The 24,693-nt window shown below is 42.1% G+C and overlaps 1 protein-coding gene and 1 pseudogene across 5 annotated transcripts in view; one reads left to right on the top strand and one right to left on the bottom strand.

Moving 5' to 3' along the window:
• The window catches only part of SLC7A2 (solute carrier family 7 member 2), a 61,000-nt gene extending 37,827 nt beyond the window's left edge, over positions 1–23,173 (bottom strand). For 2 of the 5 annotated variants that reach the window (XM_032468799.1, XM_032468802.1), the window contains exon 1: positions 23,011–23,172. The gene's annotated coding sequence lies outside the window, so the exon portion shown is untranslated. Of the gene's footprint in view, positions 1–22,631; positions 22,694–23,010 lie in introns of all 5 variants that reach the window. The other 3 variants (XM_032468800.1, XM_032468803.1, XM_032468801.1) reach the window with 3 other exon arrangements.
• On the top strand, positions 10,543–10,738 carry LOC116660101 (annotated as a pseudogene).
• Positions 23,174–24,693: the final 1,520 nt, after the last annotated feature.

Genomic DNA, 24,693 nt, shown 5'->3' with positions numbered 1-24,693 from the left:
TTTTTTTTGAGACTTCTAAACACTTCTTTCTTCTCCAAATAGAGAAATACTCATAACCAAAACCTTGTTTCTAAAGGAGCAGGCCGAGAGCCTTGCACATTTAAGACTCCCTGTGAAAGATGCTGTTCAATGTGAAAAGCCAAGGGAAACTTCCCCAGTGGGCTGACAGGGTACGAACACAAACGCAGCAAAAATACAGAGAAGACGTGTGGAAAGATGTCTCCATGTTAGATTACAATTTCATCCCGAAGCAGGGATAGAGCCTAGTTCTGAGTCACCTTTGACTCTCGCCCCAATCAATAATTTTTGGTAATTTCTCCACTTCCAAAAGTTAAAGTGCTGTCACCAGTCACAGCCAAGGAAGCACAGGGAAATAAATGGTGTTTGCTAAGAACTTGTTCCTGAGGGCACGTTGTGGCTCTATAGTTTTCCTTGCTCCAAACACACCAGGAAAAAAAAAAGTCAGCATGAGATGTGAAAGTCACAACTACGGACATAAATACATAAACACGTCAGCCAGTTATTTCACTCATTCCTGAGGTGGGACGGGGCAGACAAAGTGCTTTTCATTGGCCCCTTTTCAATGGCAACAGCCACAAAACCATGATGATTTCCATCCTTCCAGGCATCAAACAGGAATTTAAGATTGCTTTGCCCCGTGCAAAATTAAACACGTTTAAAAACTCTAATGAGAATCAGGTGTAAGGATAATGTCACCATCCAAACTCATTTGACCTGAAATCTAAGTGATAAAAGCAGATTTCTGAAAGAAACCCAGGGCGGGATGAACCTGGGGTGTCAGAGGCAGGCGGATGGGGGTCTGCCTCTCAGCCCTCATCTTCTGTCTGGTACAATGAAGATACTCTTGTAAGGTGGTTTTGGGGTCCAATGAGAGAATGCAGGTGAAGTGCCCGTGGCAGAGCAGGCCCTCCATGGACGGCAGGGCTGCTGTTAATTTATCATCACAATATAAATGAAGGACCCAAAGACATGTGTTTGACACTCATGTCTTACAACACCAAAGGCAATCCACTTATAAAAGCCACTGACTTCTATTTGAAAATATTTGTAGACACATAGCAATCAAGATTAAGAATGAAACAGACTGCCAGCCCAGTGCTCTAGATTTAAAGGAGGAAACGGAGGTCCAGGGACTTCTTCTGGGCACCCAGACAGCTGGCAAGACTGGCTCAGAATCCAGGCCTCCCCCTTCCGCCCAGCACTCTGTCGATGGCACCGCGCGACTCATCACGCTGAAATTCTGTCTCCAGCTGCTCTTGATCACCCTCGCTGCCCAGCAGTGGCTGCTCTGAGAGGGAATGTGGCTACAGCCAAGCATCCATCCACTCAGGAAATATCTGAGTGGGAATCCTCTCTCAATTGGGTTTCCTTTTTTTTTGTCCTCAGAGGATAGGCTCAAGGACTTATTCCTTTTCCTTTTTCATTCTTTCTCCCCGCCCAACCCAATAACCAAAACTGAAGGAACAGTATCTTGCAGCTCCACTGGCCTGGGCTCCACTGGGTCCAGGGTGCAGGCCGTCAAGCTGTTCCCCTGCCATCCTCACTATATGGCAGTTCCCTCAAGGTCTACAGCCAACCATCAAACTCCAGCCTCCACACCTGCGTTCTAGTCAGGGAGCAGCAGGAAGTAAGAAGCGTCCCAGTCAGCTCGGGCAGCTGTAACAAAAATACCATAGACGGGTGGCTTACGCAACAAACATCTCTTTGTCACAGTCTGCCGGCTGGGATGTCCCAGATTAAGGCGCCGGCAGCTTCGATGCCTGGTGAGGGCCTGCCTCCTGGTTCATAAACGGCCTTCTTGTCCTCACGTGGCAGAAGGGGCAAGGGAGCTCTCTGAGGTCTCTTTATCGGGGCACTAATCCCATTCATGAGGGCACCATCCCCATGACCTCATCACCTCTGAAAGGCTCCCCTTCTTAATACCATCACCTTGGGGTTAGGTTCTCAACGTGTGAATGTGGGGGGGCACATTCTGTCATAACAGAAGGGGTGAAGAGAGGACCCTTGAAAAGGATCCTGCCTGGATGTCACAGAGGACACTTCTCTTTGCCTGCCACCAGCTAGAATTAGTCCCATGGCCACAGTATGCTTCAGGGGAAGCCGAAACCTGGGCTTCATCTCAAGTGCTCACATAGACACCCAGGTGAAAACGGAAGCAGATGTTGAGGACAAACAGCCCTCTCTACTACACCATCTGAGAACGTGGGATAAACTGTAAGAATCCGGCCCAGTCTCTCGCCTGCGCCCCCTACCAGAGTGGTGACACAAGTGCACGGGCGATCAGGTCCCAGGACACACGCCCGGCCCTGCTGCTCTGTGGCCAGTGCGGTGTTTAAGCTCTTGGACCCCAAGTATGGCCTGGACCATATTCCTCCCCTTGCCTAAGAGGCTGTGTGGCTGCAACCACTAGGGTCTTTAGGGGACAGTCTCAGTGACATCCTGGAGCTTCCACTAAAAGAAATCCCAAACACAATCCCTGAGCATGGCCACCGGGTCATCTCTCCTTAAAGACGCTGCCAGAGAAGGTCATTTTAAATCGGGAAATGAAAGCGTTAAGAAACGTGCACTCGCGTTTGGGTTGCGTTCCTTCCTTTCATAACTGGCTACCGGCTAGCAGAGCATCATTCCAGGCGCAGACACGAGGAAAGAGCCAGGCTTTCTTCAAGGCTCCTCCTCAGCTTTTCCTAGTTAGCCAGGTGGTGGATCCCTGCGCCCTGTGCGGACGAGAGACGTGCTGCCAAAAAGCTGAAAAAAGGCCACAGCTCAGCTCCACTTCTTCCAGGCAAGGGTCCCTCTCTGGGGCTACTGGCTCCTCCTCCAGGCTCAGTGTGGCCAGGGCTGTCCTCACAGAGAGGCCTGGCCCGGGATTCCAGAAGCACCGGGGGCTCAGCAAGTCAGTGTGGATCAGACAGCAGAACTCCCCCAGTGCCATTTCTTAACCAAGCAGTTTACACAAACAGGATGGAAACAGTGTGCCGACAATCAAACTTCAAGAAGCCATCAGAATCCTGTCAAATTAATCCGACGTAAATTCCTCCAGTCTCCCCATCCCTGTCCATGAACCACAAAGAATGAACGCAGGCCAAGCTCTTTTGTGTGGGAAAAGCACAAAACATGCCAAATCTTGCCTAAAATCTATGAGGATTTCTCTGCTTTTTTTCTTCTGAAATGTAAACATGTCTTTGACTTTCCTCCATCAAAATATACAATTTCATATTCTGAGTATTTTTTTCCTGGAAGCCAAGTACCGTAAAAAGGAGCAAGGAGTTCAAAAAAGATGAACAGGGAAAAAATGTAGTTACCTCGCGTACATTAGCCTAATCAGTGACGTCAACAAACCAGTGGGAGTAAATATCATTATGGGACTGTGTGTTTTCTTTCAAAATCAAATTGTATCTAGAAAATGCTAAGTCTGAAATAGGTTCACAGAAGGTCATTTCAGGAACATGCATTTTGGCTTGAGGTAAAAAATTTAAGTAACTTTAAAGCAGGCCACAGAATTGGCCTGCTTTTAAGATACTTTAAAAGTTTATGAATATATGTATATTCATGTATGACTGAAAAATTGTGCTGTATGCCAGAAATTGACACAACATTGTAAACTGACCATAACTCAATAAAAAAATTTTTAATTAAAAAAAAAGTTTTACATAGCAATTCTGTGGTCACAGATCAATAGTGGAGCATAGAATAAACTAACATGCTCCTCTGTTAAAAATGTATCCAATATGTCCTCTTTTTTGAAGGCCTGGAATTTGCAAATATGAAAACACTAACACCACTGCTCATGGGGACTTCGAATATGTCCAATGACCTCAATTTAAAATTCCGGTGAACGCCCTTCTCACTCCTGTAACCTCAGTTCATCCCACAGTCCTCATGTCACAGGAGCTCAGCTTTTCTTCGCTGCAACTCAGACATCTCCCTGCAAACCAAATTACAAACTCCTTACCTTATCATTCAGAGTCCAAGCTCTCACCCAAACTGTGTTTCCTCCTTTTTCTTCCTTAGGATGAAATCAGTTAATGCACGTAAAGTGCTTAAAACAGTGTCTGGCACAGAGTAGGTACGCAATAAATGAGGGTTATTACTATTACTCCTCTTCTCCTCCCCATCCTCCCCCCTCCCCAACAATTCCCTCACATTCCACCATACTTTGGTCAAAGAGAAGTGTGTGCTTTCTTGCCAACGGGTCTCATACTTTTCAGAATCCTTTGCTCATGCTGTTTCCCCACCAAGAATGTCTTTTAAACCTCAGTCTCTAACCCTTTACTCCTTTCTCAAGATCTTTTTCACATCCTACCTTCTCCATGAAACTTCCTCGTGACCCCCTCAAACAGAAGTGAACAGTCTTTCGAGAGCCCTGAATACTCTGTTGACACCTTTCTGGATGGCGTCCATCACCTCTGCCCTGGGCTGGGCACCATGTGTATCTGGCTTATCACCTCGTCCCCAACACGTATGTTATTGATAAGCCCGCGAGACAGAAACTTTGTTCTTTGTGTCTTCATATGACCCCTTTGGAAATTACCACACACTCCTTGAACTGAAAAAGATGCTCAAATAGTTTTAATTTTTTTGAGGTGAAAGTAATTTCTGTGTGAAAAAGTACTGACACTTCAAGTTAAAGAATTAAAGTCTATGTCAGTGTGTGTGTGTATATATACATATACATGATTTACTAGAGCCAAGAGTACATTCTCATGACTCCCTAAGTGTGATATGACTCTGCTTTGAAATATACTTTGATGGGACATATGCCACAATAAGAAACTTTCTATCATTGATGACTCTTTCCTAAAACACATTTGCTATTTTTTTACACAAAATGCATTGAAGATTTAAAATGCATTTATCACTAACCCAATTTCTAAAATCAGTACCAAATAGCATTCAAAATGAAATATAATATAGCATTAATATATGTGTTTCACTATGATAATCACTAACAATGTGTTTCACTATGATAATCACTAACAATTCCTTCTTAGAGAAAAACTCTCATTTCCCCCAATTCATTGTTGAAGAATAAGATGTTTCAATCTATCAAATGCTCCACAGGGAGGCAGTGATGCTGGATTCATTACCAAGGTTCTTAAAAGAGGAAGAGGGGGGCTCTTTTTGGATCAGTCTAGAAGGCCTTATGGAGAAGAGAATATTTTAAGCAATCAGAAAGAGTCAGCTTGGCAAACTGAGTGTGAACATTGGTTTCAGAAATCTGGCCACCCTTATTCAGAAGACCTGGAGAGACTCACATCTTCTTTCTCTAAGTGACCTTGAAATGAATGGAGATGCAGGGGGGAAAGTAAGAGAAACAGTCTGAAGGGTCTGAAGCAAAGATTAAGGAGCTGCAAGGCAATCGGAAACAAGCACTGACGTCAGAGGCGAAAGAAGAGCCCGCTGACTCCTCAGATGAGGCTAGCCTGGGGGGGGCAGAGCTGGAAGAAACAGGATACAGAGACAAGAGACTTGCAGTTACCCAGGGGAGAGAAAACGCAGCAGGAATACAAAAGAAGAGCGAGACTTTCCGTGATATCGCTTAAAGAAAATTCAATCGTCAATTTAAAATTTAAGAAGAGTTCTGGGAATTCCTGGAATGAGATACGTTCATAAAATATACACAAATATACTATCACCGCTATGACTTTTACTTCCGCCACTACTACTGAGAGTTCACGTTTGTCAAGAGCATCCTAGGTTTCGGGAGGTGAGCTAAGTGCACTGCCTATACTAGCCCAGCTAAACTACCCAACAGCCCAACGAGGCAGGTCCTATTCCTATCTCTAGTTTACAGATGAGAAAACCAAAGCTTAGGAGGACAAGGATCAGCTAGTGTGTATCAAAGTCAGGATACAAAGTCAAGTCTGTCTGACTTTCCACAGTAAGACACAGAAGCAATGGAATCGTCTCACAATGTTTCTATCTTGTAACAGCCACTGCAGTTTTATTATCGGTTTGTGCCACCACAGAGACAAGCATGAAGTCTGTCTGTCTTCTCGAGCTCAAGGTTTCCCGAGATGAACCCCGGCTGGAGGACACAGAGCACTCTGGTGAGCAAAGTGTTAACTACCATATCCTGAAAGCAAAGCACAGGCAGTCGTCTGCCAATAAATAGTCTGCTTATGAAGTCCACATTCTAAACTGAGATGAAATACTATCCAGCGTGCGCCTTAAGGAAAGAAGCCCGTCGCCACAGCTTGGTTCAAAGCCAACGTTAGCGAGCGATTACATCATCCGCCTCAATATAGCAAACTGAAGAGAAACAGAATCGATGGACTTGCAGGATACTGTTCCTGTAGTGTTGGATATTGTGGCAGGGCGGGGGGAGAAAGAATGAAAAAGGAAAAGGAAAAAGTACTTGAGACCATCCTCTGAGGAGAAAGAAAAACAACTGAAAGAGGATTCCCACTCAGATATTTCCTGAGTGGATGGATGCTTGGCTGTAGCTGCCCTCTTTTTCTTAAATGCTGACCAAGTACGTCCAGCAAAGAGCGACCAGGATAGGGAGAGGGGTCTGGAAACCATGTCATGACTTGAAGACAGTTAAAGACATTGCAGGTGTTCAGCTACAATAAGCAGGGATGTAACTGGGACCCAGAGAGGGAACCCTGTTCGGAGCCCAGCCAGGAAGCTCTGAGAGTGACTAGCCATGGATCTGGGCAAGTCAAGGGGTTCTCGGTCTTTCCATCTTTGACACAGACTTACAGAAGTGATGTAGGGGTTTAAGTTAACAAGAAAAGTGTTGGGCAAATAGCAAAGGGCTTTAGAAACAGAAGCTGGTCATATTTCTACATTTTTCGCTTCTTTTTACTCTCAGGGGAAAAAGACTTACAGAAGAGATGACAGCTGTCTTCAAATATGTGAATCGCAAGGGGTAAGAAGACAATGACTCTATCCCTATTTATACTAGAAGACAAAACTACAAATAAAGGATATAATACAGAAAGAGTAAGATATTAAAATAAGCTCCAAGGATATATTGTACAACACAGGGAATAGGGCCAGTATTTCATAACTATACAAGGAGAATAACCTTTAAAAATTGTGAATCACTACATTGTACACCTGTAACTTATATATTGTACAGCAGCTATACTTCAATAAAAAAGAGTAAGATATCAACCCAGTAAAATACAGAAAACGCCCTAATAAAGAGGGTTCCTACCCCTTAGAAGCTGCCTGCTAACAAAGGTGTCAGATTTCTGTCATTGTACACAGAGGACAGGTGATTCAGAACGATTCAGAAATTTGGGGAACCAGGTTTAGTCAAAAGGGATTAGCTAAAGTATCTGCCAGCTCAGATTCTATGATTTAACGATACGATTTCTTTTTTGTGGCTGATAAACTAAATTTTTCATGATTCTCTGCATAAATAAAAACCAGTAGTCAGAAAATAGGCAGGTCATTTACACCAAAGTCCATACTGCCCAAACCTCCCACCCCACTCAACATCCTCATCTTTCAAAAAAGTGATAATCATGTAAGTTTACAGTGACTAGAAAATTAAAAAACCCACAAAGTATGTCATCGTAACATTGATGACTTTGGAAAAAATGTCCAGGGGTTTTATACCATTACATATCTATACACTGTTCAGATCAATTAAATACTGATTTGGTAAATTTTCCTTAAGTTTAAAGGTTCACCTGATGCAACAAGTCTATTTTAGTGTTAACAACTGTAATTTCTTTCTCTCCCCCTTTCCCTGTACCCCTGGTATGGAATATTTAATTCTAAATAGCAGGTATTAACAACCTCTCCTGGTATGCCCCCCCATCATACAGAAAACAATCTCCCACAGCACCAGAAAAGCAAAGCTCTCTCATTCACCCACGTAGCCAGACTGTGACAGCGTTAAATACTGCGAATACTCAGATACACAAACAGGAGATTTTTAGCTTTCTCATTTCTGCAGTTTGTCAGTCTCCACTGCCTTTATCCTCATGACTGGCCCGCTTCCAACACTTAGGGAAGTTGTGATTCATAATTTGAAGAAGTAGAATCTGTTCAGAGACGAGGCTGCAGTTGATCCTTGTTACAAGACAACAGTTTTGGCTGAAGGAAAGGATGGTGAAGCTAGCCTAAGAGGTGAATGTAGGATCAGGAAACAGGGAAATGACATTCCACCAAGAGTCAGTCCTGCTTCTGCTCAGAGCATCTTTAAGAGAATCGGGGAATCTGGAAAACTGAAGTCATTCTGCAATGAGAGAGCTGCAGGGAGTCACCTCCCATCACCAGCTGCTGTATGTCCATTTCCCAACCTCTTCCTCGCCGCGTGTATTTTTAAGAAGGGACAGATTTGGAATTACTTTATATGCCAGGATGTTCTGACATAGTTAAAGAGATCTAGAATACAAATGCGGGTTTTCTGGACTGCAGCTTAATTCCACAGATGGGACTTTCTCACATTGTCAGGAACTCTGCCGAGCTCTTTATAAACGTTTTTATTTTATCAGTCCCTCATTCCAATTTCCAATGTATGCTCTGGGGCACATAGTATTTTTAAAATGGATTACTCTCTGGTTGCCCACAGTTCCCCACCATTCCTTACTACCTTGCACTAACCTGTTTCATTCATTTGTATCACATGCTTGGACCCAGAGAACTGGGGTAAAATCAGTGGGAGAGTCTGTGACGTCAAGGAAGCCTCACGCATGTGCACAAGTACTTCTGCTCCCAAGCAATCCCATAAGGGCAGAGCATGTAGTCCTGCAGGGAAGACTCAAGACTATTAAGTGTCTTTGTTATCTACACGCTGTTTGTGAGGTGAGATGAGCCCAGGATTTTCCTCTGTGACCTACACTATTATGCAGATGTGCATAAAAGGCAATGTATCCTGAGACAAAGGGAAACTTCTAAAAATTCAGAAAAATAACCAGGCAAGGTTTTAAATTTCTTTTTGTGTGAATGAAATTAAAACACCTCATTTTGGTTTTTTGCTTGTTTGTTTGCTTTATTTAGTTTAAAGCAAACTTTAAACTATAAAAACACTTTAACACCTGTTAGGAAGGCTATTAAAAAAAACAACAACCAGAAAATAGTAAGTGTTGGCAAGGATGTGGAGAGACTGGAACCCTTGTGCAATGTTGGAAGGAATATAAAATGGTGCAGCTGCTATGGAAAACAGTACAGGAATTCCTTTAAAAATTAAACATAAAATGACCATATGATCCAGCAATTCCATTTCTGGGTATATACCCAAAAGAATTAAAAGCAGGACTCAGATATTTGCACGCCCACGTTCACTGCAGCATTACCCAAGAGGTGGAAGCAACTCAAGTATCCTTTAACAAATGAATGGATAAAAACAAAACGTAGTGTACACATACAGTGGAATATTGGTTGACCTTAAAAATGAAGGAAATTCGGACACATGTTACAACACAAAGGAAGACATTATGTTAAGTGAAATAACTTAGTCATGAAAAGACAAATACTGTATGATTCCATTTATACGAGGTATCTAAGAGTAGTCACATTCATCGAGTTATGGTTGCCTTGGATGGGGAAAGAAGGAAACGGGGAATCAGTGTTTAGTGAGTACAGAGTTTTAGTTTTACAAGATGAAAAAGTGTGAGAGATTGGTGGTACAACAATGTGAATGATCACCACTGAAATGCAGAGTTAAAAATGGTTAAGATGGTAAATTCTGTTCTGTGTAAGTTACCACAATTTAAAAAATTTTAATTAAAAAAAAACAACAACACTTTAACAGTGTTGAGAAAGGCAATATATATTTAACTCCAGAACTACTTGGGGTTCTACAGTTGATTCTTGAACAACACAGCTTTGAACTGCACGCATCCACTTACACGTGGATTATTTCAGTCAATACCACAGTACTACACGATCCACGGTTGGTTGCTGGGTCTCGGACGGAGAGTCCTGACTATGGGACTTGAGCATCCGTAGATTTTGGTATCCAGGTGCATCCTGTAACCAATCCCCTGCAGATACCGAAGATGACTGTACTTTTCAATGACAGATACTGGAATTTTATGTCTGTAGGACTTTGAAAAGTCATGTCACTTGTTATTCTGCTCTAGGCACAGAGACACCAATAAGCCTGACCTAGAATGTAAGTTACAAGAGCTCAAAGAACATGTCCTTTTAAAAATCTGTGTCTGTAAGGACACAGAAAAGTTCTGCACCTGGCGAGTGAGCATTCTATAACTAGAGTGGCCACATATTTTCAAAGAAATAACGGTAAAAATTATAAAGTTTATTTTTCGGTCAATGAACCAAAGATTTCGTTTCCTTAAGGGCAAACAATGCCGTGAAATAATTGGTGCCATATGTCACAGTTTGTCTAGAGGTGGATTGACATGAACTTTGGTGGCCCCAATATGGGTTCCAACTCTCTAAATTCTAACTTTCAGAGCCTAAGTTGCAAATGGAAAATTTTTTCAACAACGAGGGTTCTTGTTTAGTCTTTGTAATGCCCCCAGTTTAGCACCTTTTAACAGTTAAGCCCACATAGGACAGTGCAGCGAGCCAGAATCTGTTTGGAAGCATAAAAGTTTCTCTGTGCTACGTGGGAATGATAACAGACATCCAGCAGGATGTTCGACCACCAAAGCAGCAACCAATGATATACACTTGTGGAGAACGTCACACAGAAAGTGATGTAAGATCCAGGATCCAACCCGATGCAGAGAATGTGGAGACAAAGTACAAGAAAAGGACTAAAAGGCTGGTGGGTTTTGACGCTCAATGAAACATGGAATTCAGAGGAATATCTTCATTTGTTTTCGGACTTGCTGTTATCGCTGCTGTATCATTTTTGATTAGTTTACTTTATGAATACAGCTATATACACATATGATTTCATTTTAAAAACATACTGTATTTAGGTATGTATTAATAGCTTATATAAAGATATTAAATTTTGTTTGAAAAAACAGTAAGTCCATATAAAATGGTTATTATCCTTGAAAATGCTGATCTAAAATATCTCCTGCCTGTAGATTTTTTTTAAGTGTAATAATTTTAATATACACATGACGATTAATGCTTCAGAGATAGTGTTACTTGACTACAAAGTCACCAAATTCTACCCTGTGAATAATTTTTACACTAACAAATGTAGTAACTGGTAACAACAGGGTTTCAAAAAGGAGTAGCTCCGTTACTCTAATTCAGATTATGAACTGAGCCCTTTCCAGCCCCATTTAAAAGTTACTCAGAAAAGCGATGACTAAAAAGAGATGACTAACAGAGAGGCTGACGTCTTGAGAAAACACAACAGTGGCCCTCTTTCAGAGTAACTACAAAGTGCTCTTCCACGCAAAATTAACGTGACACCACAAATGAATCGAAGACACAGCTTTTTCTAAAAAGTTACAGAATTACTCCCTGTATCCACTGTTGGGTTTGCTTTCATAGTTCTGAGAAGGTTGCCAATTATCCTAAAGTCAGTTGCCAATTATCCTGAGTCAGGACTGAGGGAAAGGGAGGGTAGGGAGATGATTTGGGACAGGAGGAAGGCAGGGTTCCGCTCCTGTGCCACAAAGCAGAGGCCGATGAGTGGTCCCCACCCTCTACAACACACACACACACCCCCCACTGTGCTCCTGAAGCCTTTGCCAGGTGCACGCAGCAGTGCTCTTCAAGGCCGATCGTGTCCAAAGAAGAAAACAACATACATGCCAAGGACAACAGCCAGTTAAGGGAGACACCAGAGCGTGGTCCGCCTTGACTGATGGGTCTCTGGCGAAAACTAGGCTCAGGTTTAACTAGATCGTGTGCCCATTCACACGTCCCAGTAAAAGAAGAAGAAAAATAAGAAGGAGGGAGGAGGTGGAGGGAGGAAGCTGAAGGCAGAGGAGGGCGAGGAGGGAGGAGAAAACCTGGAGCCTACCAGAAATGCTCTGGACTATAAACTGCATTATCCTCAACAGCCCCCAGCTGCCACCACCGTAGGACCTCTCAGCTACACATCAGGGCCTCTAGCATTTGTGAGTGGCTTCACACTGGGTGTGGTCAGAAGAGATGTCAAGAAGCTCTTGGTGGGAAAACCTAGGGAAAAATAACTGAGAATGGGCTACTTGTTGTTTTTCTTATAGAGCAGGAAAGGAACTTAAGGGGTCTTCTGATGCTCTAAGCTCCTCTTCTCCTAAGCACTAAAATAAAGAGTTGGGAAAAAAAAACTCAACAGTTAGTATTGGGGATCAAGAAGTTAAGGAGAAAATGCTGATTGTTTTCTACAGTTATAGTCCCAATATTTTTTAAAATATGAAAATACTTATATAGAATAGATATGTAAGTTTATACTGTATAGCACAGGGAAATATATTCAAGATCTTGTAGCTCACGGTGAAAAAGAATATGAAAATGAATACATGTATATTCATGGATGACTGAAAAATTGTGCTATACACCAGAAACTGACACAACATTGTAAACTGAATATAACTCAATTAAAAAAAGAAAATACTGTCATTTATGATACTAGTTAGGAAATTTTGATTTCTCTGCAGCTGTCAGCATACATACAACCTCCAGCTCACTCTTACATGTGACCCACACCCACGAGGAATGGTTAGGCATGATTCTGCTTGAAATGAAATGTATAGGTTTCTTCTGAGCCTAGAATCTCATGATTTATTAAAACTAGCAACCCGTATATTATACCTTTAAAGATGTGGAAAATTCAGGAAATAACTGCAGTAGAAGTTCTGTTAAAGAGAATACTAGAGAAAAATTACCTTCTTTGCCTTAAACATTATTCTACATACATCTTTTTGGCGGGGGGTGGGGAAGCAAAAAATAAAGATTTTTGCATTCTTTTTTCCCCTTTTATCTCACTCAATAGAAATTACACTTAGTTCAATAAAATGAGCATTTTTCTTCCAATTCCTGAAAACAGTCTGAATTCTGATTCACACATACAAGGTTAGAAGTGAAATTATATAGCTCAACTTTACTGATTCCTCTGGTCTACTATGTGGTGAATTAAAATTCTATGTGACAAAGGCCCGTCCCTAAAACAGAAGAGGCTGGAACCTTCAATTACCATCAGTACCAACTGCCACAGCTGCCACCTTTATTCATCACTAGTCAATTTCCGCCACATCAGTAACACCATCCTGCCCACCTTATGCCACCATCAACTCCCCCTTTCGCCACCACACACCAGCATTAACCAACCACTCTGAACTGGCTGGTGATGGGGAATCAATCAAACACTAGATTGCAACTGTACTCAGTTCTTTCAAAGTTGGGATCAGCCAGATGATGTGGGTTCTTGAGGCTTTAAGGTTTAAAATCTTTATAAAAACTAATTTACTACTATTTCCAGTAGTTCAAGGAGATAAATAGTGTCTTCACTTTGAAAGTCACTGAAACAATTTATCAGTTTTAGAAGCAGTCAGAGCACGCAACATACCCAGAGTTAGCAATGCAGTTAGAAGAGAAAAATAACTTAAATAACTCACAAGAACAACTTTAAAAATGATAATGCTGGGTTGTTTGTCCTTCACATTTTTTTGTGTGCTCTGTAGCAAAAAAGGTCAGAATAATGTAAATATGCTATTCATTATCCAGAAAGTTCATAAGATCCATTTCAGTGAGATAAAGTGCACTATCAACAGAAATTTTATGCAAACTCTGTTCTTTTTTTGTTTGGTTCACTGAACTAAGTGCAAACCATCTGTTACCTATGATAATCAGAAAAAAGTAAAAATTCAGCTTTTTTCCTAAAGATAGCACAACAGCACTCCAAACACCTTGTTTAACAGCACCACTTACCAGCTATAAATCCTAAGGACTTTAGATGGCTTAGAACCCACGTGTAAAGTCTTTTTTATTTATAGGCTAAGATTACATTTTTTTCATTTTTGGGCGAAAAGTATGCTATTTAATAAAACTGTTCATATCATATGCATTTCACTATTACTAAAATGTCTTTCTTATTCAAATACGTTACTTTCCAAGAAACTTAAAAATTTAAAAACTTTCAAGTTAAAATTGTATTTTGAGCCCCACGTACAAAATGCCTACCATGTAAGTAGTGCTTTATAGTGATTATGACCTGCTTTCACAAAAGCAGAATGGCCTGATATAAATCAGTGCTTTGGCTAAGTCAAAATGCTTGAAATCCAGTCCTAACTCTGCCCCTAGATGTCTGCCCTCAGATGAGCTATGACTCTTAAGATCTCAATTTCTTACCCTATAAAAAGAGGAGGCGAAAGCTTCCAAAGCTTCAGAAATGGCCCACGAGAAGATTTCCATGTTCTGTTAAGTTTACAGCATGGAAAACAAAACCAGCTATCACAAGTGTCTCACCATTTTTAACCAAATTTCCAGGGTGCTGTGCCTTATCCATGTATTATCATCTAGCGAAAAAGTGATTTTTGTTTTAAAGGTGAAATTCTAAGTTTCAGGACAGTTTAAAACAGGCCCCAGCCCAGGATATGTTTTCAAAGCTCTAGTACTACAAATTTTTATCAACGCCCACTGTGTTTCTCCATGGCATGTAAATGTGCTTTGTGCTATTTGCTGGATGAACGCTGCATACACAAGTCCCGCTCCACCTACACAACCACGAGGTCACAAATGTAATGCATTTAAAAGAGGGCTTTCTGCAACAGAACATTTCAGATCTTAGCCACTTATAAAGCAAGTTTTGCAAAAGATAGGAATTTCAGTACAGAAGCCAACTTAACAGTCCTTCACTTTGCCTTGCTGCTACTCATCAGGCACGTGGTCACAAAGACGTGACATGTAAGAGGGGAAAGCTTTCAGTTACTCTACACTAACGAAAACTGACAAGGCTCTGCAGTGATGCTTCTGTCTTTACTATGATCTCTGTAGTTCTATTAAAATGTAAGTTTATGAAATTCCAGAGATTTCTACAAGAGGATCCACATCAGAATGACATTGAGCCATAAGGCTGGATTTCAAATGTCACTCTAAAGATGCTCCAATTTTAGGTAAGAAAAGAGAGCGTTGATTATTCTTATTTTTTTTTCCTTCCCATCTGTGTGCATATTTATAATTACTCAGTTAAGATGATCTCAGCTAAACTTAGAATCAGATTTCCTGGTCCGTAGGTAGACATTGAAATCTGTGAACAGCAGAATTTGGAGGAAAGAATTCTGGGAATTTTGGAGGAATTCGACACTGGTGACAACTAAAGTCCATCGTGTTCCTTTGAGGCCAGGGAACTGCTTCCACCGTACACAAATGGGAACAGTCATCATTGCCTTATTGTCCAAGCTCCTTAACTTGGAGCTCCCTAGGACCACACCTACCCCTGAGCTTGTTCTCAGCTCCTCCTTGGAGGCCAAAGCAATCTTTTATCAACAAGAGGAAAAGAGGTATGACCAAGAAGGCCCCATCCTGCCCCAAAGGATTGCCTCCTAAGATAGCTGTCCCAACAGTTGCTGGCTTCTGAATTGCAGGGTTTTTATCCTGGGTTCCAGAAACCCTGGGCATCCATTGGTTAGAATTCAGGGATCCTTGAACTCCCAGAAATTTACAAGAAATTATTGGGGTGGGGGCACGTCACATGCATATGTGTGGTTCTTCTTTCTTCCACTGAGTAGAAATGTTATCAGAATAAAAAGACTAATAAAGGAGGAGGAGTACCTTCTCTGTGTATCAAAGAACTACAAGTACCATTAGTTCAAATACAGTTGATCAGAACTGTATGAACTTGTCGTGAAGCTTTTCATTAGAAAAGACAGTAAGTCGATGTAATCTTTTCTCTTTCAACCTGAATCTGTTGGATTCTCCCAGTTGAGTCACTCGTTCAGTCTTTCAGGAGTTGCAAAGTTAAATTTCCAGACTGCTCAGTCAGCACTGCCCTCATGTTGTTAACATTAATATGTTCTATGAAGAAGAACATGACCTTGACTTTCTCCTCCAAATATGTTTATGTAAACAATACAGATTTTAGAAAGCCAAAGAGAGGAAAGCAGTAACTCTGAGCACCATGAAGCTCGAGACTACAGTGGGAGCCCCACCAGCGTCTCACTCACCACTGCGGGCGCAGCCTCCCCGGGCGTGGAGCTGGTGCTCAGTATTTACTCCAGGCACCGAGGCTCATGGAAAAGCTCAGCAGGGCCATGTAATTTCAAAGGGATGAAAACACTGAACTCTCCGTAGGTTTTAACTTGGATGAAGGTTGTTACCCCTTCTGTCAACCCCTTCCTAAAAGCCCAGATCAATGCAAAACCGTCAAACCTAAAAACTGAAACAGCAATCTCACTCTGCCTAAGTAATCACAGTCAATTTGACTTTGTTTTCCTGCACAGGCTGCCAGGGAACAAAGGTAAGTTCTGACTGTGGCCCAAGCACTTTACAGTGTTCCAGAGCCCTCAGGACAGGGTGTCAATGCTCACCCCAGTCTCATGAAAATGTCTCCCAAACAATTGCCCAAATTACAACAGAATTAAAGAAATCACTTAAAACTTGGTGTTGAATTCAAACACAAATATAAAATTGTATTATGTTTAATATGATCATTAAAGCAGATAGAAAGTCTATATAGAGCAGCCTGAATTTTGGGGGGGGGGGGGCACAGGCTTTTCCCAGAGGAATTCATACTCAAGTTGATCCAAACTATCAGGAAGTTTTCATTTGGATTTTTATCAGGACAAGCACCTAAGCAAACTGCAAACATCCTGTGGACTATGAGCCCCCTGCAAAAATATAAGTACCCTTTGCTTCAAGAGACCCAGAACATCATGGAATTTTACGAAGAAAAAAAAAAATCACTGAAGAAAGCTGTCTTCCTGAAGGAAAGGAAAACTTCATTCAATACAGATATTCTCTCCTCAAAGGAAAAAACATTAAAGAGAATTTGTAAAAAATTTATTTACTGACTTATTTAGGGGAAATTTATTTTAAATTTCATTTATTCATATATTATTTTAAAATAATACTATGATATCCACCTACCACCCGGCCCAAGAATCTTAAATGGGTAATATTTATTGGCCATATGTGAGCCAATAATGGCATAACAAAGTGTCCTGCAAATAAAGAATTATGGTTAATGGAATTCTGAGCATCTGAGGTCCACTAAATAAAAACCTTGCGAAGTGATTTTCCCTCATAGAAATGGATTCACCCCAGGGTGCCTTTAAATATAGATTTGCCTAGTAGACTGAGGATGGAAATCAATTGCCTGTTCCCCTACATCCACCGGCTCTCAGGAACAATTCTCAGATGTTTTTTCAAAAGGTACATTTACAAGACCCTAAACCTGGAAGATGAAGCAGTGGTGCCCAGCTCTGTGTCTTCACAGAAACCTTACTTGCATAACAGGAGAGCTGAGTGAGACAAGAATTGAACATGACAGTAAATATATTTTCAGTTATACAGTTTCTTTTAAAACATTTTTTCTTCCACTAGGTCAATGGTAGGACACTGAACTGAATGCGTTTCCTTCCAAAAGGACTCTTCCCTCTCTAACAGTGGAATAGAAATTATCTCTTCAGTTACCAGCTTTTTTTTTTTTTTAATCAGTCTCTTGTCCATTACTAAGCTGAAGGCCAAGACTGGAATCAACATTAAACTAGTGTTGCAGCTAGACTGGGGTCCGCTTTCCGTATATTCAGAGGGACTCTTGTAGGAGAAGGGAAAGTGGAACGGATGGCTGAAGACCTCTCCTGATCTTTCCATGCCTGACAAGGTCCCTGATGGGTTTTAAACTCATTAAGTGTGTGTAAATGTATCAAGCTTAACCAATGTAACAACCGTCAGAGTGAGAGTTTATGATAATCCCATGTTCTTAACTTGACTGCATTTTTGGAAAGACTTTATTCTTCAAATTTTTCACCTAAAATATAATCTCCTAATTTGTTTTTACTTTCCTCTAAGACCCTTCAGAATCGTTTGAATTTGCAGTTAAACATCATAATTTTCTTGAGTCCCAGGATAATACATGACAGGCAATTCTGCCAAATGATTAATAGGTATTATCACCCTCCCAAATGCAAGTTCTGGTGCATAAAAGCTCAGCCAGCATTTAAGTCCAAGTGATCCAAGTTTCAGCAAAGAGCAACTGGAGGAGGAAGGGTGATCATGGTTTTAATAGCAGTAACAGTAACTGTGATGGTGATTGACAGGGCATTTAGTCTACGTCAGGAACACAACACACATTTAAACAAAGAGAAGTTTAGTACAGACTGTCCTCTCTCAGCTACTATCCCTCAGCTCAGGGTATGGCTCCGACGGCAGCTTTATCCTTCTCTCCCCATGGCGTGTGCACTCGTCAACCCTTTTGTTGATGGTCAGTGCCGAGGGGACAGGGACCAAGTCACTGATTTATTTTTTGGTTCTCCACAGACTCTAGATCTGGGCCATCTATATTTACAACACACACATTCATCCAAAATGGATTAACTAGCCTTCAATCATGGAAGACTCCAAATAGATGATCTTCTAGGATATTCTTCAGATCAAAGTCACATTACCTATTCCAAGGGAATCCCAATGCATCAAAACAGTACTCAGTAATTTGGTTGCACATACAATTGCTAAAAACTATAAATTCTGAATACTAGATTCACAAAAATCAAATTCAATTGTTTCCACCAAATGGATACATTCTTTTAGAAACCAGACCGGATGAACAGGGTTGCGGGGAAGACAACCCACAGAATTCATATGCTTTGAAAAAATACACTTTGCATGTGATACAGAGATGACTTCCACCCCTACCACTCAAATATACTTCCAGTTCTAGAGATTTTGGTGTGATTTTTTAAAAGTAGAAATTGAATTGCATTCTGAAAATCTGCCCTGAGTTCATATTCAGGGAGTAAACAAATAAGGCTGAACATGCAAAGATAACCCATGTTTTTCCTTACGGTTCAATATAAACACTAGCGACTAGCATCATTATCATCATTTACAAGATGACAGCTAGATATCTAGAGCCAAATCAAGACAAGACCCTAACCAACTAACTTTTTTCTTCTAATTAGGATCAAGGCACCAACTCACATAACATCTTTCTGCCCACACAGGAGTAGAATGAATAAAAAGTGAGCTTGAAGGTTTATGTTATTACTTGGCTTTTGGAAGAGACAAGCATCAACTTTTAAGTGGAAAGATTCACTTATCTTAAAATCTGACCAAAAGAAAAAAAGGGGGGGGGGCAACAGGAGAAGTATAAAATGAGAACATCTTCATTACAGCATCATTCAACATCCCGTGGTGACATCAAGCTCTGTGATCACTAGGTCTCCACTGGAAGGAAGCAGGCTTTGACGGCACGAACAGCATTGAATCGAGTATAACTGTATGAAGGCCCTAGGGAGCCTTAATGAAGCCTGGGTGGGCTAAGGAAAGAATTTTCTCCACAACTGTGGGAAAAACTAGCAAGAATCAACAAGAAACATAGAAGTTCTTTGTTGTGTATTATTCACAAAATATTCCAAAAATGAATACAACAGTCATGGCTTTTTTTTTAAACTCCTGGAAGAAAGGTTATGAAATATTCTTGTATCATCCACCTCATTGCTGAATCCCAGGCGATGCTCAAGTTCTGAAGAGAGGTGCTAGTATGCAGTACTAGAATAGGTGTGGGCATATGGGTTTAATCTTTTTATTTTTTGTAGCAGGATAAGGAGAAGACATAAAATTAAAAACGTGCATGACACGTGCAACACTGAGTCATCACATAGGACACCCCAGCTTGATGATTCAACCTTCAATGAAAGAAATGTTGAAACTTTCAACAAGTATTCACATTCATACAACAACCAGAAAAACTGAGAACCAGAGACTTTTCAGAAGAGAAACATCCAAAGTCTACACACAAACAAAGGAGATAAGACCCACATATTCAAATCCAGACTTTTAAACAAAAACCACATTAACTCAAACCTTTAGCCAATCAATACTAATTGTACTTACCAATGAGAAGGTTAACTTGATGGCAGCAGAGACCATTCTCACAACTTAAAGTTGCAAAGAGCCCATAAGCACATGAAAAATAATAGTGTGCTGCTTGCTTCTACATATTAACATATAACAATTACTTTTCCCAAACTGGACAAGAAAAATAGGTAAAGCATGCTCTGATAATCTTAGCTGTGACAGCCTGGTGGGAATAAACCCCCGGCTGTTGGTTTGGTTGTGTCCATAGCATCTACATTTCCAGAGCCACAGACACCACTTTTTCAAAAACAGCCAGCAGGGCCATTGAAAGAAAATAAAAGAAGAGTCAGGACAAATTAGCAACTACCAGTAAAATAAAAACACCAAGCCCATGCGCTTTGGATGATGAAATAGTAAGTAGAACCATCTTCATGTTTTAGACAATGTGTTCCTTGCTGGCTTTTTGGGGTAGACAGTATTAAAGTCATCTGTTTATAGGTGCTGTTGCTTTATATAAAATAACAAAACAAAAAACTACTCCTAAAATCCATCAATGGAAGGTTTCCCAAATATAAAAATGACTGCAGAACCTCTCCAAAATTACTTTTGGATGTCCAGTGCCTGGTACAGAGTAGGTACTCAGTAATTTTCAACGCAGGAATAGACTTTTGAAGACAGACGTGATGCTCTTTCTCAAATCACTAAAATCAGTGGCATTCACTCAACAATAAAGAGCACATGTTATGTGCCAGACACTGTGTTAGGCGGTAGAATGAAAAGCTATTAAACAGAAGACAATGAAAAGAACAATGTCATAATTTTTCTTCTTATCAAGGCTAAATCTACATGGCTTTGAATATTCAGATTTAAGGTGTAGAAATGAGTTAACCATATAGATTTTCAAAACCATTTAAACACGTGGTATCAAGTAACTGAAATCTCAGTTAACTGAGTTTTTCAGTATTCAGTTGGATGACAAAACATTCAAATAGGCACACTGTACTAAGCATGTGAATATTCAGAAAATACATTCAACGGAAAATGTTGCTTTTGTTGTAAATGTCTGACATGCAGTAAACAGTCCTCAAGAAGCCAGTCCATGAAATCAGTGTGCTCGTATCTGGAGAAACAATGAAACAAATAGCAACATAGGGTTGTTTTCAAGGTTCTGCTCTGAAAGTTGGTCTCTGAAGGGCATCAGAAAGAAACCAGCAGATGGCTCTGAACACTAAAAAAAAAATACATAAACAGGTAGATAGATATGGATACATGAAACAGCAAGCAAGTGTAACAAAACAGAGGAAAGATGGAAACTAGGCTAAATCATGAAGTCACCAAGGGAAAATTACAAAGGAAAGTCCATTTGAAAAAAAGTAGGGCTGAAAAAGCAGAAGTGGCCACAGACAAGGGCTCCAGGAGAAACAATGATAAACTAGCCAGGAAGCCTGAGAATGAGGTGGGTCATCTAGAATGGAGACCAGGCACCCCTACTTGGAGAAGGTGAGTGGGCCTGCAGGGGAAACCAAGAAACAGGAACTTAAAAATCCCTCAGACACATATGTCCAGATGACAAAAACATATGAGGATACAAGGTGAAAAACTCCAGTGTTCTCAGACTTTCTAAACTCCAACAGCTACCATTTCTCTCCTTCCAGCCTCTAAATCCAGGGATAAGGATTAGAGGCTTTGGAATCAAAAGGGCTTTACTGGCGTGCTAAACGAGGCCAAGGATTCTGCAAATTGAATCCTTGCAGATACCACACAGTTTTACTCTGGGCTCCAAGGCCACGGCACATCCAAAAAGATTAAAATGCCTTAAGGTAAATGACATCCCCCTAATCAAGGCACAGGGTGGAAACCAAGAGAGGGGTAAAGGAAGAAGCTTGGCAAATTCTAAGAAATAATGTGGCTTCCCGGAGTTACCCAGGGTAACTTTTCAGTAAAGGGAGAAACAAAAAATGCATATGTTCTTCTGCACTGAGAAATCATTTCATGTTAAACTTTTGTGCGATTTAAAGAAAAAAGCTTTACTATTACAAAAGGGAGAAAGCAACCCTAAGTATATAATTAGCATAGTCTTGCCCTGCACATCCTTTAAAAAACGCTACAAGCACAAATGTTTGCAATTTCCTGAGCAGCTAATTATTACTGATGCTGAGGGAGAAAAGAAGCGACAGAATTTTTAAAGACTGGCTGGGACAAGAATGAAAAAGTATCAACTCAGAGGCCACATACATGCTAACTTTGAATCTCAGGTCCCCGGCCAGGATTCTGAAAACTCAACTTGAGTAAAATCTGACCATATCCCCTCATGAAAAGGATGAGTGTTTCTGTACAAACGACTAGATAAATCTTATTACCAGACCTAAACGAGTCACCTAAATGCTTTTTAAAAACAGTTCTGCACGCATATTTGAAAGTTTGAGTATTTGAAATATTTGAACGTTCTACTCCTAAAATCTAGGTTCTGTTCCCACTTGGAATTATATCTATTACGTGAGAGGATTTCTGTTAAATCTCTTTCAGCTACAGTCTCTGACTATATTACTCCATGCATCGGATATGCATATACAAAAGTTAGAAAGTTCTCCGGAGGAACGGGTGTTCCGGGGTTGACGGGCTTAGTGATTCCCTAAAAGTCAAGAGTGGCATTTGGAGTTCAAGGCTGAAGACTGCACAAAACAGGCTTTAAAAAGCACAGCCACCTCAAAGGGGGTTAAAACTGCACCCATTTACTTTAAAATACCCTCAAACACCACGACGGGCCATTTTACCTGTCCCACCAGTCCCGGGCAGGTCACGCTGTGACAAGACTTCCAGAGCTCCGAGTGGTGGTCTATATTTAACCAAGAAGCTCAAGTGAGCGGCAGGCGACTTCAGGGGCCCGCCAGTGTGCAGAGGCAGGAGCCTGCCAGCCCTTCTGCAGAGGGGTGCCCTGGGCCCCTGAGGACAAGCGTGGCCAAAGCGACCCAGCTCCCGCGACCCAGCACGGCGGCCAGACGGGCCGAGGCGCAGCCCGGGGGACTCCCCTGTCTCCGAGGGGCCGGAGCGCGGCCTCCGGACAGCTGCGCGCAGCTGGACGCGGCCCTGGGCGCCCCCGCCCCACCGCTCCCCCTCCGGCCCCGCCGCGCCGCCGGACACTTGGCAACTTACTGGGGCAGCGCGAGGGCCGCGCCGAGGGGGCGGTGGTGGGCGAGCGGCTGGAGCGCGTCGGGGCCCGCGGCTCGGGGAGGCTGAGGGAGCGGCCGCCGCCTCGCTGCTGCGCGCGGAGAGGAGCGCCCGGGTCGCTGCGCTGCAGAAGGCAGGCTGGGCACGTGGGCGCCGCTAGTGTAGCCGCGCCGGGGGCGGGGCCGGCCCGGGCCGTGTGGCGCCGCCCCCTTCACCTCCTCCCTTCCCTCCCCTCCCCTCCCCCCGCGCTCGCCGACCCCCACCCGAGCCCTCCTCCCGCGCGGACCGCCCGGGCTGCGCCGGCCAATCCTCGGGGTGGGCGGCGTCCGGCCGCAGCGCCGCGGGGTCCGTGTACTGTCCGGAGCGCGGGCACACGTGGGCGTGCGCTCGCCCAGGGCTCGGCGTGGGGCTCGGCCGGTGGGCGCGGGCGGGCAGCTCCGGGGGCGAGGGGAGCCGGGCTCTGCCGCAGGGCGAACCGCGGGGTCGGTGATTCTTGCTCTCCTCGGAGGACCCGGCGTCAGGGACATCTCCCAGACGGCTTCTAAGCGGAATTCCTCCAAGTGGGATTTTTGTCCTCGGTTTACTAACTCTTTATTCTGAGAAGAATTTGTACATAAGAAAATAATGACAGTAAAATACAACAGTGGTCGTGATAGACAGAACCCAGACGGGCGTGCTTTGTCAAATAAGTGCCACCTCACCGGTAAAAACCGTACACCGTTTATTACGGTGTTTGGTTGCTGTTTCGAAAATCCCAGTGATGCGAATAGGTGGTTCTGATGATGGGGGGTGGGCTGCAAGAAAATGCCATTCGCTGTTTCCAAGAGAGTAAGAGCAGAAGTTACACAACCAAGGTTTCCCATACTGCGCTGCTGTTGACTTTGGGAGCCTCTGATAAGACTAAAGACACAATGTGAAACTGTTAATTTTAATCCGAAAGGAGGCTTACACTGGCACTGAATTGAACGGTGAGTGTATATTATTGTTTTTGTTTGATGGAAAGATCTACCTTATTTTGTTTAATATTGTGGTAAACATCTTTATTCATCTACTGGTAATATTGATGCAGTACACGTACATTTTTAATGGGATGCTAAGTCATTCTTAAGACGTGATCCCTGGAGAATCTGATTAAAGGTTTGGGTTTGGCTGCAGAAAATGGTACACGCGCAAAATCTCAATGACTGTTTCCGAAGTTCAGGTACCTCATGAAGCCCTTAAGAATCCCATTAAAGAACTGGAACCCTAAATAGCACCATGGCTACAAGGGTAGTATCTGTTCTGGTAAATGCCCTAAGTAATAGAGACTCTGTCAACATAAACTTATTTTTACAGTATAAAACAGAATCCTTGTGCAAATAATTACTACTGGCTTTGAGGAAAATGAGAAGTGTCCACTCTGACACCGAATTCATTCAGCCCCACAAAGGCTACGAGGCATTGTGTGCAGGAGTGGAGACTCAAGGTTTTGTCTAATTTCAAAGGGTGAGGAAACCAATCTACATTTTTTTACCTTTTTTTTTTTAGAGGTTGCTATTCTTTAAGAGATTATCCCCCAACATATTTTTATTTAAACAATGTGAAGGGACAGCCTGTGATTAGGTTGCCCCACAATGATTGGGGATAAACTAATCTATTTGACATTTAGAAACTGCCAATTTAGTCAGA

Source organism: Camelus ferus, chromosome 26, assembly GCF_009834535.1.
Source record: "Camelus ferus isolate YT-003-E chromosome 26, BCGSAC_Cfer_1.0, whole genome shotgun sequence".
Classification (NCBI taxonomy): domain Eukaryota; kingdom Metazoa; phylum Chordata; class Mammalia; order Artiodactyla; family Camelidae; genus Camelus; species Camelus ferus.
The sequence above is the reverse complement of the archived record's forward strand: the minus strand, read 5'-3'. Positions and strand labels throughout refer to the sequence as shown.